At 49.9% G+C, this 16,739-nt stretch overlaps 1 protein-coding gene across 10 annotated transcripts in view; it reads left to right on the top strand.

Moving 5' to 3' along the window:
* Positions 1–16,739, top strand: part of ACACB (acetyl-CoA carboxylase beta) — a 2,338,068-nt gene that overhangs the window by 639,209 nt on the left and 1,682,120 nt on the right. The window lies entirely within an intron of this gene.

The following is a 16,739-nucleotide window of genomic DNA, read 5'->3' as shown; positions in this document are numbered from 1 at the left end:
ACATAAAAAGCAGCGGGCTCAGAGCCGAGCCCTGCGGCACACCCCATTTAAGTGGTTTAACTGGGGAAACAAACGGATGGGTCCAGACCTGTTGTTTGCGGTCAGATAGAAAGGACGATATCCAGTTCAGAACTGTACTCTGTACGCCAATGGTTTTAAGACGATTCAAAAGGATGGGGTGGGTGACGGTGTCAAATGCTGCAGACAAGTCTAACCGCACTAACACCGCCATCAGACCTCCATCGACTGTCCAGCATATAGAGTCAGCCATTTCAATGAGGGCTGATTCCGTACTATAGCCGGGACGGAAGCCGTATTGAGAGTCGTGGAGAAGGCTATTATTCTCAATAAAACTGGCCAATTGCTGATAGACCAATTTCTGTAAGATCTTAGCCGGAGCAGGTAAAAGGGAGGTAGGTCTGTAATTGCAAGGTGATTCAGGATCTGCATTGGCTTTTTTTAGAATGGGCTGAAGAAAGGCGTGTTTCCACGCAGCCGGATAAAGGCCCAGTGTAAGGGAAAGGTTCCAGATGGAATTTAAATTTGGGTTGAGGAGTTCAGCAAGTGCGTTATATTGATTGGCTGGCCAAGGGTCATTTGGGGAACCGGATTTACACTTCTGCAATTCTAAGAGTGAGGCTTCCTTCGATATTTCAATAAACTCTGAAAACACAGATCTAGTAGCTGGCATCACATAGTGGTCCTCTGAGTTCGGGGATACTTCCAGATGCTCCGGGCAGGAAGCGTAGATGGCAGCAATTTTGTCCTCAAAGTACTCAGAGTTTATTACATAGAGTCTGTGAGGACGGGTGGGTGTGAGTGAGTGCCAGACGGTCAGTGAAGGACTTAACAATTTAAAAAATTTCCCTGGAGGAGTTCTTCGCATTATCAATTCTGTCGGCTAAGAAATCTCTTTTATTTTGTATCTAAGAGCTCCATCAATTCCTGCAGCACAGTGCCCCCGACCCGGAGGTAGACCATCGCATCATCTGCATACAACAAAATTATAAGCCACTGCCTGTCTGCATGGATTCCCCAGTCCCAACACCCACTGCCGTAGTTTGCAAGCCAAGGGCTCCATGTCAAATGCAAACAAGATAGGTGATAGAGTGCAGTCCTGTCTGGTGTCATGCTCTATAACGAACTGTGGAGAGATCTCGACTTGTCTTTACCCTTGCCTGCAGTTTTGTGTATAATATGGCGCCCAACAGAAGTAATCTGCAACAAACACATAGTAATAGATTCCTTACCTTAGAATTACCCCGAGGCGTCAGGCTGGATCCGGAAAGTTCAGCAGTACTGCTGCGCGTCGGAAGGTGGCGTTGGCCGGCTCCACGTCCGTTGTTGGCATTGTGGTTGCCAAGATGACATCGCGGCAGCTACTTAGACCCCGTCCTCGTGCGCTGACGTCCGTTCTGTTCTTTCTTTTTCCGCACCAGCAAGCGCAGGTCCGGAGAGAGTGGTACCCCCAGTAATTTTTTTACTGAGTTTTTTTAGGCTTTTTGTCTCGTTTTTTTCGAATCGATCGACTCCTGGTGTCATAGGGATGCCTGGTTTCAAGTCTTGCAGGGACTGTCATCAGATGATGTCGGTGACCGACCCGCACCGCGTGTGTCTCTACTGCTTGGGGTGCGAGCACGACCCCAAGTCGTGCTCAGACTGCCGGGCCATGGCGCTGAAGACTTTGCAGGAGCGGTCCCGAAAGTTGCCGCTCAAGGTCCCGGTCCCGGTCCCATGGGAGGTCGAGGGACCGGTGGCGGAGCCATCACCATCATTCTTCTGTATAGAAGTCTTTGCACTCTGGGTCAGGTAAGACAAAGCACAAGAAGTCGAAGAAGCGTCATCGCTTGACGACCTCCCGTCATGACTGAGGGTGCAGGTGGTGCCTTCCCCGTGGCTCCGGCGGTGCCTACGGTGTCGCTGGCGGCCTACCCGCCCTTCCCGGGTCCGTCGGCGACTCCGGCCCAGCTGTAGGAATTTCTGTCAGCCTTGGCCCGCCTCTTTGGGCCGTCGTGCCCTGCCAGTGTGCCTTCGGTCCCCGCGGGCCTCGCCCTTCACTGTCTGCGGCTCTGGCATCGCTGTAGGCCCCGGCGCCGCTGGGCCCCCAAGGATCCTGGATCCAGGTCGACGCCGGTTACCCTCGTTACACCTCCACCAACGTCGACCCCACCGGCACCACCTCCGACGTCACCCGTGGCACCGGATGACGTCGCCCCTGGTTTCAGCCCCGACATGGACACGGAGCCAGAACGGTGGGGCCTTTGTACCCCTATGTCCAGCCTCCTTATTTTCGGCCTGTACTTCTGTCTTCGGAGGAAGGGGAGGACTGGGAGGGGTCTGAGGACCCTCTGACAGCTCAGTGTGAGTATGACCCGGACTGGGCAGAGGAACTGGGGGATGCAAGTGGTCTCGACACCTCTCCTGACATTGGCTTGGTCACTCCTCCTACCGTAGCAACGGAGGATGATGCAAGTTATGCAATGATGTTGCGTAGGGCAGCGGAGGCCCTCAACCTCCAAATCTCTACTGTGGCCATCAGGGCTAACCTCCTGACAGAAGTTCTTCAGCCGGCGGCTACCTCTGCGGAGCCACTGCAGCCTTTTAATGAGGCACTTTCTGACGGTCTTTTGGGCACCTAGTCCAGGCCCAACACAGGGGCTCCTGTGGATAGGACAGTGGCCCAACTCCATCGCCCGGCCCCGGGTGACCACATTTTCCTCTCCCAACACCCCAGCCCTGAGAGCTTGGTTGTCCAAGCCTCAATGTCCCAGAGCTCAGTCCCTACCACGCCCCCGGACAGGGAATCCAAGAGACTGGAACAATTTGGGAAGAAGATTTTTTCTTCCGCTAGTTCAGGGCTGCAGTCTGTGAACACCGCATGCCTCTTGGGCCGTTATTCCCACTCTGTGTAGGATTCGGTGGCGCAAGTGCTGCTTCAGTGTCCGAAGGAGGCGCGGATGGTGCTCTCAAAGGCTATTGCTAAGGGGAGAGATACATCCAAGTTCACAATACGATGTGACCTTGAGATCGCCGACTTGCTGGGCAGAGCAATTTCCACGACAGTGGCGCTCCGCCGCCATGGCTAGCTGAGGACTACTGGCTTCTCGGGGGATGTCCAGAACACCCTGATGGACATGCCCTTTGATGGCATTCGTCTTTTTGGCAACAAGGCAGATAGCGCTTTGGAGCGTTTTAAGGACTTGCGGGCTACGGCCTAGTCCTTGGGCCTTTCGGCCACTCTCCCTCTTCCGTCTTCTGCTTTTCGCTCCTTTTGTGGCAACGGAAGGGGCGCCCCAGCACGTTCAGAGTCACAGGCCGCATCAGCAGCAGTCTCAGCGCGGCCTCGGACGTGGGACCCACAGAGGCGGGTCAGGGGGCCAGTGGGCGGGTCAGTCCACTTCCACCCTGGCCACCACTGCCCCAAAACCTTCCTAGTCAGATCTTTCCGGCCCATCAAACGCGAGTGGGCGGCAGGATTCGCCATCACCTCCCCCACTGGCGCACCATCACTTCGGACAGGTGGGTTTTACAAATAGTCCGAAGGGGCTATCCCCTCCCCTTTGAGACTACCTCTCCAGCCATGCCACCCCAGTACCTCTGCATGTCGGGGGCTCACTTGGCACTTCTTTAACAGGAAGTCGAGGCCCTCTTGGCCAAGGGGGCCATCGAGCACGTTCCTGCACCAGAAGCAGGATGTGGTTGTTATTCCCACTACTTTCTGGTGCCCAAAAAGGACTAGGGCCTGCGTCCTATCTTGGACCTCAGGGACGTCAATCGCTTCCTCTGGAAGGAGAAGTTCAAGATGCTAACTCTGGCTCAGGTTTGCTCTCGACCCTGGAGACTGGATGGTAGCGTTGGACTTGCAGGACGCATATTTCCACATTCTCGTCCTGCCGGCCCACCGGCCTTACCGGTGGTTCACCGTAGGTCACGAGCATTTTCAGTTTACCATGCTCCTCTTTGGCCTTAGCAGCGCCCCTCAGGTGTTCACGAAAGTGATGGCGGTAGTTGCAGGTCATCTGCGCAGGTTAGGGGTTTCAGTCTTCCCCTATCTCGACGACTGGCTGTTGAAGGCGGGCTTGCCCCAGGCAGTCGTTTTCCACCTCCAGACTATGGCCGACCTCCTGCATTTGTTGGGGTGCTCCATCAATGTGCCGAAGTCGCACCTGATCCCCTCTCAGAAGCTTCTCTTCATCGGAGCGGTTCTGGATACGACGCAGTTTCGTCCTATCTTCCCAAACGGCGAGGATATTCAGGCTATGATGCCGCTATTTTGGCCTCTATCCTGGGTTTCGGTCAGAATGACCCTGAGGCTGCTGGGCCTCATGGCCTCCTTCATCTTGCTGGTCACTCATGCCAGATGGCATATGCGGGCTCTGCAGTGGGACCTGAAGTTCCAGTGGGCTCAGCATCAAGGGAACATGTCTGATTAAGTCCAGGTCTTGGAGGGCACTGCACAGCAGAGGCAGTGGTGGTTCATGAACAGCCATTGGGTCCACTGCAGATCCCTCTCCCTTCCCCAACCGGAGCACACAGTGATGACGGACGCGTCGCTCCTGGGATGGGGGGGCGGGCACATGGGAGAGGCAGAGATCAGAGGCCTCTGGTCTCCGGCGGAGTCCAGGCTCCATATCAACCTTCTGGAGCTTCGGGCGATCCGAGTTGCGCTGAAGGCATTCCTTCCCTCTGTGAAAGGGAAGGTGGTGCAGGTGTTCTCAGACAACACCACCGGCATGTGGTACTGCAACAAACAGGGCGGGTGGGGTCGTGAACCCTCTGTCAGGAGGCTATGTGCCCCTGGACATGGCTGGAACAGCAAGGCATTTCCCTGGTGGTTCAACACCTTGCAGGTTCACTGAACACCAGGGTGGACAAACTCAGCCACAGGTCCACAATGGATCACAAATGGCGTCTTCACTCGGACGTGGTGCAAGGTCTCTTTGGACAGTGGGGAGAACCTTGGTTAGATCTATTTGCCACCGAAGAGGATGCGCAATGTCAGAAATTCTGCATGTTGGAATTTCCAAGGCGCACTCTCTAGGCGACGCTTTTAGTCGCGAGTGGAGTTGCGGTATGTTGTACGCCTTTCCGCCTATACCACTTCTGCCCAGAGCGCTGTAGATCAGTTGCGACTGGGCCTACGTCATTCTTGTGGCTCCGGACTGCGCTCGGAAAGTTTGGTATCCGAGCTACTCAGTATGACAATCGATCCCCCGATCCGACTCTTTGGGAGGATCTTCTGTCGCAGCAGCAGGGGACAGTCCTCCACCCGAACCTGTTCAGCCTCCACCTCTTTGCGTGGAGATTGAGCGGCGGCAGTTGATTCCCTTTGACTTGCCTCCTGAAGTCTGTGATGTCATTCTGGCAGCCAGGCATCCCTCCACTAAGTTGGTATATGCCTGCAGGTGGAACAAATTTGTTGCATGGTGCACGTCAAAGGCTGTGGATCCCCTTTCTGCCCCTCTTTCAGAAGTTCTTCTGTTCCTTCTTTCTTTGGCCCAGCAGGGCTCTGCTCTGGGCACTATCTAGGGCTATCTTTCTGCTATTTTTGCCTTTCTCAGGCTCCCTGCATAGCCCTCTATTTTCAAGTCCCCTGTTGCAAATAGATTTCTCAAGGGCATTACTCATCTTTTCCCTCCTATTCCTTTTGTAATGCCACAGTGGGATTTGAATCTCTATCTTACGTATTTTTTTTGTTTAACATTTTATTGAAACCAAACTTGTCACTTTTAGAAGTACAGTTGCGTATGTTCCGTTACATATACAATATTTATACATCAACTGTTATTTATTTTATTTTTATTTTATTTATTTATTTATTTATTTATTCAACTTATAAAGCGCACTATCACCTTGCAGGCATCCTGGCGCTGGTGTTCTTACGTATTTAATGTGCGCTCCCTTTGAGACTCTTCACAACTGTCCTCTTCGTCTGCTGGCTTTGAAGACTGCTTTCCTGGTTGCCATCACCTTGGCTAGGAGAGTGAGTGAGCTCCAGGCTCTTTCTTGTAAACCTTCTTTTCTATTTGTCCATCCGGTCAAGGTTGTGCTCCGAACACGTCCATCCTTTCTGCCAACGGTTGTCACTGCCTTTCACATCGGGCAGACCATCACTTTGCCCAACTTCTTTCCGCACCCTTCTAGAGAGGAAGAGAGGCTCCACCGTCTGGACCCAAAACGTGCGCCCACGTTTTACTTGCACCGCACACGACAGTTCCGAGTGAATGACCAGCTCTTTGTTGGCTACGTTGGCGCCAAGAGAAGTCTGGCTGTACACAGCGGACTATCTCCCGATGGGTCGTCTTGTGCATTAAAGCCTGTTATTCTCTGGCTGAAAAAAGGAAGCTCTGCAGGGGCTGCATGCCCATTCCACCAGGGCGACGGCAGCCACTACAGCATTGGGACGTGGTGTGCCCCTGCAGGACATCTGTCAGACATCTGTCAGGCAGCTACGTGGGCCTCTGTGCACACTTTTACTATCTTGCATGGCTCTGCGTTTCTGGCACGAAAAGTCATGTACAGAACTGGCATCAGCGATGGCGGCATCTAAGTAGCTGTTGCAACATCATCTCGGCGACCACGACGCCAACGACAGACGCGGAGCCGAACGATGCCAACGACAGACGCGCAGGGGTACTGCTGATGAAAACTTTCTGGATCCGGTCTGACGCCTGGGGGTAATTCTAAGGTAAAGAATCGATCACTACTAATGTTTCTTACAGATCTATCGTTACCGAAGGTAAGTAACTGTTCTTTCGGTCCAATACCAAATTTACCCAGCACGTCCAGCAGATACTGCCAACACAAGGTGTCAGCCTCCTTTTCAATGTTCAAGGCTGTTAGCCAGGGGGTGTCAAGTTCCTCCCGAGATCAATCCAGTAGTTTAAACAGATGGTGCAAATTCAGGCCAGTACTTCTCCCAGGAATAAAGCCATTTTGGTCTTATGAACATTTTGAGTTAAAACAGTTTAGCAGCAATACATAACTTAGCCCGCACGGGCACAATCTTCCATTACACCCTCCAATGCAGTTTAACAATTACATATTGAATCACCTCATTGGGCTGGAGTTAGGTCCTCCACTCCGCCATTTGCCCTCCCAGCAGGAGACTTCCGGGCTTGTGGAGGGTTACAAATATTTCCCTTAAATTCATTCCATTTTCCCCAGACCCGGTCCCATTTTCGTGGGCAACCTCTATTTTTGTAAACTACGGCTTCTGCAATCATGTACCAATCCATATCCCGCTTCCTTTCAGCCAGAGTCGGGGTCTCCGCCACCCCCCATCTTCAAGCAATATTGCGTTTCCCAATCATTAGTCCCATGGTAGTCCAGAGCTGCTGAGCCCGATCAACATAAGTAGGTTCGTGGCAGTGCCATCATTTTAAATAATGCTGCCCTTCCCAGCAGGGAGAGCGGCAGCTCCCCCTCCCACTTGCTTTCGTCATGCATGTTTAGAAGATGGTGTGCTACCTTTGTGGCAGTCAGCTTGAGCTCACTGGGATGCCTTACGGCCTCATGGCCTTACCAGATTGTATACTCTGTATGGCAGCAACTATTTCCTCTGCCGTAAGATCTCCCACAAGCTGTTTCCTATCCTCTTCGGGAGGGCTGAGGTTTGAACATCTTGTAATAAGTCCATAAACTCTTCAATCGTACCAGATGCTTCTGGGGAGTAGAGATGTGCGTAGTGGTCTGCGAAGGCCTCCGCAATGTCTTGCAGGTCTCGCAGCCACTTCCCCTCTGCAACCCTTATAGTCATGACCCATCTCACAGCATTATCTCTTGCATGTGTACAGTTAACCTTGTATTCAGCCGCTCCTTGTGTCGCCAACCGCTGGCCGATATTTCCGCCTTTCCCCAAAACGTACGGCACCGATCTCTCGTTCAAGGCCGCTGGTCGCTGAAAGGCCTCCAAAATAACTCCTCTGGTCAAGTTGCAAAGCACCTAGATGAACTGTCCAATTCTTCAGTTTCTTAAGGAATGCCCCCTCCAATCGCTACCTTGAATCCTGCCGGTCAAGTCTCGAGCTACTGGTAGTATGCTGGTCTCTGTCCCCTTGGATGGGATCTTGTTATTTCTGTGCTTTCCCTGCCCTCTGCTCCTGTCGGTCCGGGTTTCCTCGATCGCATACTCGCCGCCATCCTTCCAGCCAATCCCAGACCTCACCTGGCTCGGTGAAAAAACAACTTTTGCCCTCCGCCTCTACTCTCAGTTTCGCTGGAAACAGCATGGCATATTTAGGTTCCCTCTCTCTAAGGATTTTTTTTTACCTCCAGGAAGGAGCGCCTTTACCTCTGTACCTTTGCGATGAAGTCCGGAAAGAATGTTAGTGTGTTGTATTCATACTTGAGAGGTGGACCACTACGTGCGGTTTGAAGAATAATGTCCCGGTCTCTAAAGTTAAACACCCGAGCCAGGATTGGTCGGTGGGGGTGCACCCGGCTTAGACCTGCCCATCGGCACGCTATGCACTTGCTTTATGGAGAAGTAGTTGGAGAGGCTTTTGGGCTGCAGGTGCTTCGCTAGCAGGTTCTCCACAAAGCGATCTGTTGCTGGTCCCTTGGCTCTCTTTGGCACTCCCAAAATGCGGACGTTATTTCGTCTCGACCTGTCCTCATAATTGTCCAGCTGCACTGTTAAAGGTCGGTGCGCATTTGCAGATCAGAGACTTGCATCTTGAGAGTTGTCGTGTCTGCGACTAGGTCACAAGTGACATCCTTTACCTCTTTGACCCTGGTATCAATTTTTCTGAGGTCCGCCCAGAGCAGGGATATGTCCGTGGAAACGGACTCTAGGCTCCCCTCCAGCATGTAGTGTGGGGGATTCCTGTTCTGCTTTTGCTGTGCCTCCTGTTCCGAGCCAGGGCACGACATTCCTCCCTCCTGTGTTTTCTGCCACGAGGATTTGTCGATATTGGACTGATGCAAACCACGTCCCACTTTGTGGGTTGCCATTGTCACGCCGGGGGCAGCAGACTCCTCAACCAGTCGCTCGTTGCGTTGGGGTACTCGCTGCTGCTTACTGAGGTAAATCCCACGTGGCTTGTCAGTTTTTCCCCTTTGGGGGACCTCGCCCCCCTGGATCGTTCTCCTAGTGATAGTAAATTGTGCCAATGGGTTCGTGCAGTGTGACTGTTGAAACAGTTCTGGGCCTCTGTACCACTGGGATCTAGTCTCGCCCGGCGCTGTGGCACAAGCCCTCCACGGTCCCTCGATGTCCAGCGTTCACATGCCGACAAGGCAAACCCCCAACTTCACCCCCCGTGGGCCCTCGCACACCTGCACCTCGAGCACCACCGGGAGTCAGTAGAACCTCTTCGTCAAAAAATAGCACCAGCAGGGGGTCTGGAACAGCTCAGCCTCGGATCACCGGTGTCGGACCACGCCTAGGCCCAGGCCCAGGCCCACAGCCGGTCACATCAGCATATCTGGGGGGAATTGCTCTTACTGGATTGTATTTTCCGGGCATGCCCCTCTTCGAATTGCACTTCTCCGCCACCCATCAAGGTCTCCTTTATATTGCTTAGCGCTGCGGCAGCAGGAAGGCATCTTTTCACTGATGCTTTCGCTGGCATGCTCGCGACGCGTAGCCGAATCCGTAGTCTTGCGGTGGGCCCGCGCCCACGTTTCCCTGCGGCTTTTGCTCTCTGAAACTCCGCAACTTCGCAGACGTCCAGCTGCACTGAAGGCTGCTCTTTGGTTTCCGGGGCACAGTTCCCAGCTTTGCCGCCACCTGATGCATGTCTCGTGCAGCCGGATCAAGTGCAGGATGGTTATGGAGAGATGGTGGTGAGGCCGGAGCTGCGCTAGCGTGTGGCCATCTTCTCTCGCAGTTGGCCACGCCCCCCCTTTTTTTCCTATTATTTTTGTTCATTTTTTAAAGTGTCGTTTTTTATGTTCAATAGTAAATAATTTATACATAAATTTGTATGTTTTTTTCACAGAGGCCACCTGAACTAATTTTTTTATATTGCGTTGAATACAAATTGGTGATTCACCCTTGGGTGAAAGTGAGCTTTACAAATACATGTTAACTTATGTCAAGGGCTTTGTTGGATGTTTGTGTGAGTAGTGATTAATTTCCTTAAAAATGTATAATAAACAAAATGTTTAACTATTTTTGGAGTGTGTAATTTTATTTTTTAATTATTTTTATTATTATTTTTTTGGTACCTGCATGTTTTTCGGGAATAGTGTTTTGAAATATTTATTTTATAGCTTATTTGTACAATTACAATGAATTTGTTAATTTAGCATAATTCAGCAATGTATTAAAAATAGTAATACATTTAATTGAAGACTATTTCAGTGGTTAGTTTATTATTTATGAGTATCAAATTGTACCATTTGTTGTATTGTTTTCAAATATTTCATATTTACATAATTAAAAAAAAAATATTTAAGCAAATGTGTATTTGTGAGATTTCCAATGTTTTCTTAGGGTTTTTAATAGAAAAGATTCTGTTTTCTAAGTTATTAGACTCTTTTAAATATATGTTCTTCTATATTTTTGGAACAACAGTTAGGGCATTGTGATAATGTTGTGCGAAGCTAGATGTAAAAAAAACAAGTTTAGTTTCAGAGAAATGAATCCAACATTGTTGTGCGTGCAAATTTTAACAAAAGGTCACAGCTGTAAATTTTATTTGTGAGGTAACTGTAAGGAATAGGCTGCTTCTCTACATGGGACTAACTCAGGAATATTACACAGCCATCTGAGAGAGGTGAAGATCAGAGGACTCTGGTCTCCGACACAAGCCAGGCTCCATATCAACCTGTTGGAGCTTCGGGCGATCCGGTTGGCACTGAAAGCCTTTTTACAATCCATCAAGGGAAGGCTGGTTTAGGTGTTCACAGACCACACTACCGCCTTGTGGCACTGCAACAAACAGGGCTGAGTGGGGGCGTGGACCCTCTGTCAAGAGACCCTGCGTCTCTGGACTTGGCTGGAACAGGCCATTTCCCTGATGGTTCAACATCTGGCAGGTTCTCTGTATGCCAGAGTGGACGAACTCAGCCATCTGTACCTTGGTCATCACGAGTGGTGTCTCCATCTGGAGATGGTACAAGGACACTTTCAATGTGGGGAGAGCCTTGGTTAGATCTGTTTGCCTCTGAAGAGAACAGAGTGTCAGCAATTCTGCGTTTTGGAGTTTCGGAGGCAGCTCTCACTCTGCTTGCTTTTCATTGCGAGTGGAGCAAAGGCTTTCTGTATGCCTTCCCACCCATACCACTCCTGTCCAGAGTGCTCAAGAAGATCAGGAGCGGGGAGGAGCCAAGCTCGCGAGCGTAATGGTCGCCTTTTAGCTCGGCTCCCGCAGCCCTCCGGCCTGATCGTATATCCTGTATTATATCCTGTCCGGAGACGACACATTATAGGAGAATTGGAGACGGTGCACCTCGCTTGTACTCACCGTTTGGCCCGGAGGTTTCGACGTGCAGCGGTTCCGAAGTTGTGCCCTCCGCAAGACCGGGGCCTCCGTGGAACCTGGACCGGGACCTAGCCTGTGGGATCCGATGACTGTCGGCCCCGGTCGGGAGAGTGAACCAATGATGAGAGCCGTTGTGCGAACATCCCGGCGATCCTGATCCGGGCCTGCCCTGGTGGCCGTGAGGCTGAGATGGGTGAGATGCACCGGGGACTGATTCTGTGAAGGGGTTCCGCCCCCCGCCGCTGCTGTGTCCGACGGCCCTGGACCTCTGCGCCCGGGCTCTGCTTGTTGGGGGCGCCGGTGCTGGTGTAGGCGGAGACCCGAATTGGGCAGACATCCTTTCTGCACCAAGGCTGCCATTGCTGGGAACCCCCCGGAGCTCTGTAAAGTCCTACATTTTTGGACTGTTTTTTTTGAGAGTCGCGGATGGTGGCGACTGGGCCGACTTCGCGAAATGGCGGACGACTCTCTGAAACTTGTATCGCCTCGTGGCGGAGGGCTTGGGTTGCCCGATTGCGCGGGGGTCCGGTCTGGTGAGCGTGAGCTTACAGTCGGAGATATCCTGGAAGCTCTGAGATCCCTGCACGCATCCCTGGCCCCCGATGTCCCTGTGAGCCCGCCGCGATCTGCCGCCATTTTGAGCAACCGTTTCTTCTTGCCCCCCTCTTGTTTCAGAGACTCCGTTGCCTCGCCCCCCTCGACTGCTGCAAGTGTTGCTGCCGCTGCCCGACGATCATTTTCTGTGCCAGTGACTTTGGAGCTCCCTGATTTTCGAGGTTCAGACCCCGGAGACTTGGATATTGTGCCGCGGCCCTGTTCGGCTCGGATGCCTAGAAATATTGATGGACTGCCGCCTGCACCGGCATCGCTGGCTACGCATTTGTCTATTGCAGAGAACCCCTCGCTCTCCCAAACGGCGAAACTGAACTCCTGTTCTTCATCACCCGTGCTGCGATTGCTGATGCATTTAGACTCTCTACTCGGACTTTTGCTCACTTGCGGACCGATTGACCCCCCCTGTCTACATAGTAGTCATAATTTTTTTCGATTGTGTGCTGGTCTTGTATTGAGTAACTCATTTCACATTGTCATGTGGTGGGTGGGATTTGTGGTTCGGAAGGGATGGGGGTGATATGTACGACTCCTGGTGGATTATTGGTGTTCGACTTCGTGGCGCAGTTGTTTGTACCCATAGCGCGGTGGGAGGTCCCCTTCTCTGTAAGTTTTATGGTGCTTGAAATGGTGTCGTCCTGGTCTGTTTTTTGCTGCGATTGTCTGGTTGGGCGGAGGGCTGCGGCCGACCGTATTGATTTCTGTTCTCATGCTCCTCCCTCCTGTTTTCTTTATTTATGTTTTTGTTTCTTTTTGTCTCGTTCTTCTTTCTTTCTTTTCTTGCTATATTTCGGGTTCTGGTTTAGGGCGACAGGCACGCTGTCTGAAGGGTAGGCCATAGCCTTCTACAGGGGTGCAGGGTGGGATGGGTGGGTCGGGTCCTATTTGTTGTTTGTTTTATAGTTCTATGGCCCTTTTGTATCTCTTTATAGTAATGCCGCGTCTGTCCTTGCCTCCCGTGGTATGTTCGGGGTGGGGTGTGTGGCGTCGTTGATCCTCCTCTTATAGGTCGGTTGCTTTTCATCTCGATTGCTGTACCCCCCTTGTTGCTGATACTCCTGTTTTCTCCTGTGCTCCGCCTGTTTCGGCGTGGTCTTCTTTCTTTCGTTTTTGTGTTTCATTTCCTTTCATCATTTTTCCGTCTTGTCCTTCGCCCCTTCCCCTCTTTCCCCCCTTTTCCTCGCCCCCCCCCTTTTCCTAGAGGTCACGATGACGGCTTAGTTTTTGATGTAATGTATATCCGATCCCTCTGTTCTGGCTCGGCTGTGAGGTTGGGTGGTGGGCATGTAAAGATTATAATGATCACATGTCGATTGTGTTTGAATTATCCCTATCTCCCTGTGTGTATTGTGTTGTCTCTCCTGTATTACGGCCCCGTACCCCCTTATTGTCGCTGAGGATGGTTTTGGGACTTCGGACTCCTCTATATCGAAAGTGAGCCTCTCGTACCCCTTATCCCCATATTATAAAATTAACCTTCTTTGCTCCTGTTTCTTGGCCGTCTGGTTCCTATGTGCTTTCTCCCTTTTTATGATGGTATTGCCTCTGATTCTTGCTGATTGTATCTGTACTGTTTGCCTTGGAACCTCTGACCGCTTTACATATTGAGGCCGGCCGATTTGGTTGTAGGCCTAGACTTGTATATCCAGTTCAGTTTTTTAACGTCTTTATTTCGAAATTACTTCATAAAAGACATACATGATAATAATACAAGCATAACAGATAAAAAGACAAGTAATTTTTGCAGGAGAAAACAGCTGTGGATATAAAAGCTTGATTAAATATACATATAAAGACGTCTATAAGAATATTAATACAGATAAAATGCAGAGTCAATAATACAGTTATAATAATACTGCCCCAATATCATAGATAGGCATTGACAAACAGTATACAGTTTTTCAGCTTGAAGTACTACGAACATACCTGGATCTTATTAACCAGGCCCACCCAAGGAATTTTGCCAGCCCTATGGATAACCATTCGGCTGTGTTAAATCTCAGGATGATTAGTGCTTCTCTGCTCGCCCTGGTGTTTAGTCTGTTACATATTGGCTTCAGCCACTTAAGTCTTGGATCATGGTAAGCAGTACATACAAATAGGAAATGACCCAAGGATTCCTTGCTGGCAGAGCAACAGGGACAAAATGTGGACTCCGACTTCTGCCAACCTCTGGTAAAGTCCCTTAAAGGCAAAGTACCTATGCGAAACTGATGGTATAGTTTCCTATCTAAACTTTTTGGGATAATGTCCCAATAGGACTCTGTGTGTGGAACTATTTTATAAACCAAAAATAGGCCTGTCAGATTGGGTTTCGCCGAAAGCACAACGTGTTCTTCTTTAACCATGGACCAGAAGAGAAGTTTAAAATCTTTCTTTGAAGGGAAAGTGTGGGAACCCGGCTCTGACCAAAGTAATGGAAGGCCCATACTAGTAAGAGCGTTCTTAATAAGCATAACCCACGGTAATTTCCCTGCCCCTTGTTGCATTCTTACATCTTGTATCTCCTGGGCAAACATAGCAAGTTCCGGGGTAGACCATATGTGTCTCCATAACGCCACCATCCTATATTGGGCTTGATAACTAATAGAATAAAAGCCCATATCCATCATAAGTGGTAGAGCTGGCGTTGAAGAAGGAATGCAGACTAAATTACGGAAACATTTATTCTGTATCCTATCAAGGACAGCCAAATCCACACTTCCCCAAATGTCCGCCCCGTATAATATGGCTGAACTAATCTTAGCCCTGTAGATTTTAAGCGCAGGTAAAACTCTTTTGGTCAAAGAACAACGTTGCTCCTTCACTAAGCAGCCCGATAGACGTGCAAATTTCAAGCTTAGCGCCGCTATCTGTTCTTTCCAGCGTAGCCTGTAGTCCATTGTAACACCAAGGTAAGTCATAGCATCAACCTGTTCTAGGCTAGACCCATTCATCGTCACATGACCCCTCAGTGGTTTATTTTTTGTCAGGACCATGAACTTAGTTTTAGAAATGTTAATTTCAAGATCATTTTCATTACAAAAGTCCACAAATTTATTTATAGCCACCTGGAGGCCCATCTGTGTTTTAGCCAGAATTAGGGTGTCATCAGCGAAGATCAAAAGGGGAAATTTGGTCCCACCCAGTGTTGGTGCATCTGTTGGGGTTGTTGAGAGGAACTTTACCACCTGGTTGATAAAGGGTATGAATAGGGTAGGGGCCAGGACACAACCCTGTCTGACTCCTCTGGTCACAGGGAAGGAGTCCGTTACCTGGCCCTGACGACCCCATCTAACTCTGGCGAAATTTTCCTCGTGCATCCGGACTGTGAGTTCCAAGATGGCAGTAGGAACCCCCATCCTCCTTAAAGCTGCCCACATCTTTCCCCTAGGGACCAAACCAAACGCAGATTTGAGATCCACGAATGCTGCGAATATAGTGCCCCCTCGCAAAAACACAGTTTTCCAGTAAATCATTACAAATCTCAATATTTGGTCAACTGTGCTAATATTAGCCCTAAAGCCAGCCTGCAAAGGGGACAGGATGTCAGTTTCCGTCATCCAGTGCTGAAGTTTTCCTAACAGCATTCTGGCGATTACCTTTTGTAGGGCATCAATGAGGCTAATGGGTCGGTAGTTACCTGCTTCAGTCCTATCCCCTTTTTTGTATACAGGTAGAATCTCCGCCCCTTTCCACGAGTCTGGTATCCTTACCCCTCTAGCTATGGCGTTCGCTAGGATGGTTATGTAAGGGACCCAGTGTACTTGATCAAACTTAAATAAGTCCGCAGGGACACAGTGCATTCCAGGAGCTTTTCCATTCTGCACCTGTTTTAAGGCAGTGATAGCCTCTAATTCTGTGAAAACAAGCTGGTCAGATGGGGGCGCCACAGTCGGTACACTGGCATCTTCCCTAGAATTAAGGGAGATCCGTTCCGTGTTACTAAACTGTGTCGAATAATGCTTAACCCATTGCTTTACAGGGACATAATTAACGGGAACTTGCTGGTCCCCAGTCCCTCCCCATTTGACAACCTCCCAAAATTTTTGTTGGTTGGTGGAAATACTTGCATTATATAAATCTAACCAACGTTGTTCATCCCAGTTTGTTTTTGCCTCTTTAAGCACCTTCTTATAGATAACCCTTTCTTTTTTTATAACTATAGCTGACTTAGATTTAATAGCAGCTATCAAGGAGCTGTGGGCAAGGCGGCAAGTCTTGTTGTACCATTTCGCTCCTGTTTGGGCTGGAGCCTTTGTGCTTTTTTTTACGGGCTCCATAAAAAGGTTTTTGATTTTGTCAAAAAGGGACTCATGTATTGTCCCAATTTGATCGAGTGAAATACCTTCTTCTAGTATGGGCACCATCAAGTTTGTGGCTGCTAAAACCTCATCGGTAACCTTATCAGTAATAGTGGGATTTTCCAGAATCCTAGACCATCGTACCCTCCTACAGTCGTTCATAAGAACAGCCTCAGCTGTAATAAAATTTGTAGCGGAAACTAAATGCAAATCCCTGTTTATTATTAGGTTTATTACTAAAGGATTATGGTCACTTTCTGGCCTTGCGACTATCTCCATGTCCTCCAGCATGTACCAATACTCCATCCTGATTAAAAAATAATCAATACGACTTGAATAAAGGGAATTATCAAATGTGGCTTTTCCCATCTTATCTGATTTTGTCCTCCCGTTAGCTGCACGTAGATCCCAT

The sequence above is a fragment of the Lissotriton helveticus genome, chromosome 11 (genome assembly GCF_964261635.1).
Source record: "Lissotriton helveticus chromosome 11, aLisHel1.1, whole genome shotgun sequence".
Classification (NCBI taxonomy): Eukaryota; Metazoa; Chordata; class Amphibia; order Caudata; family Salamandridae; genus Lissotriton; species Lissotriton helveticus.
The sequence above is the reverse complement of the archived record's forward strand: the minus strand, read 5'-3'. Positions and strand labels throughout refer to the sequence as shown.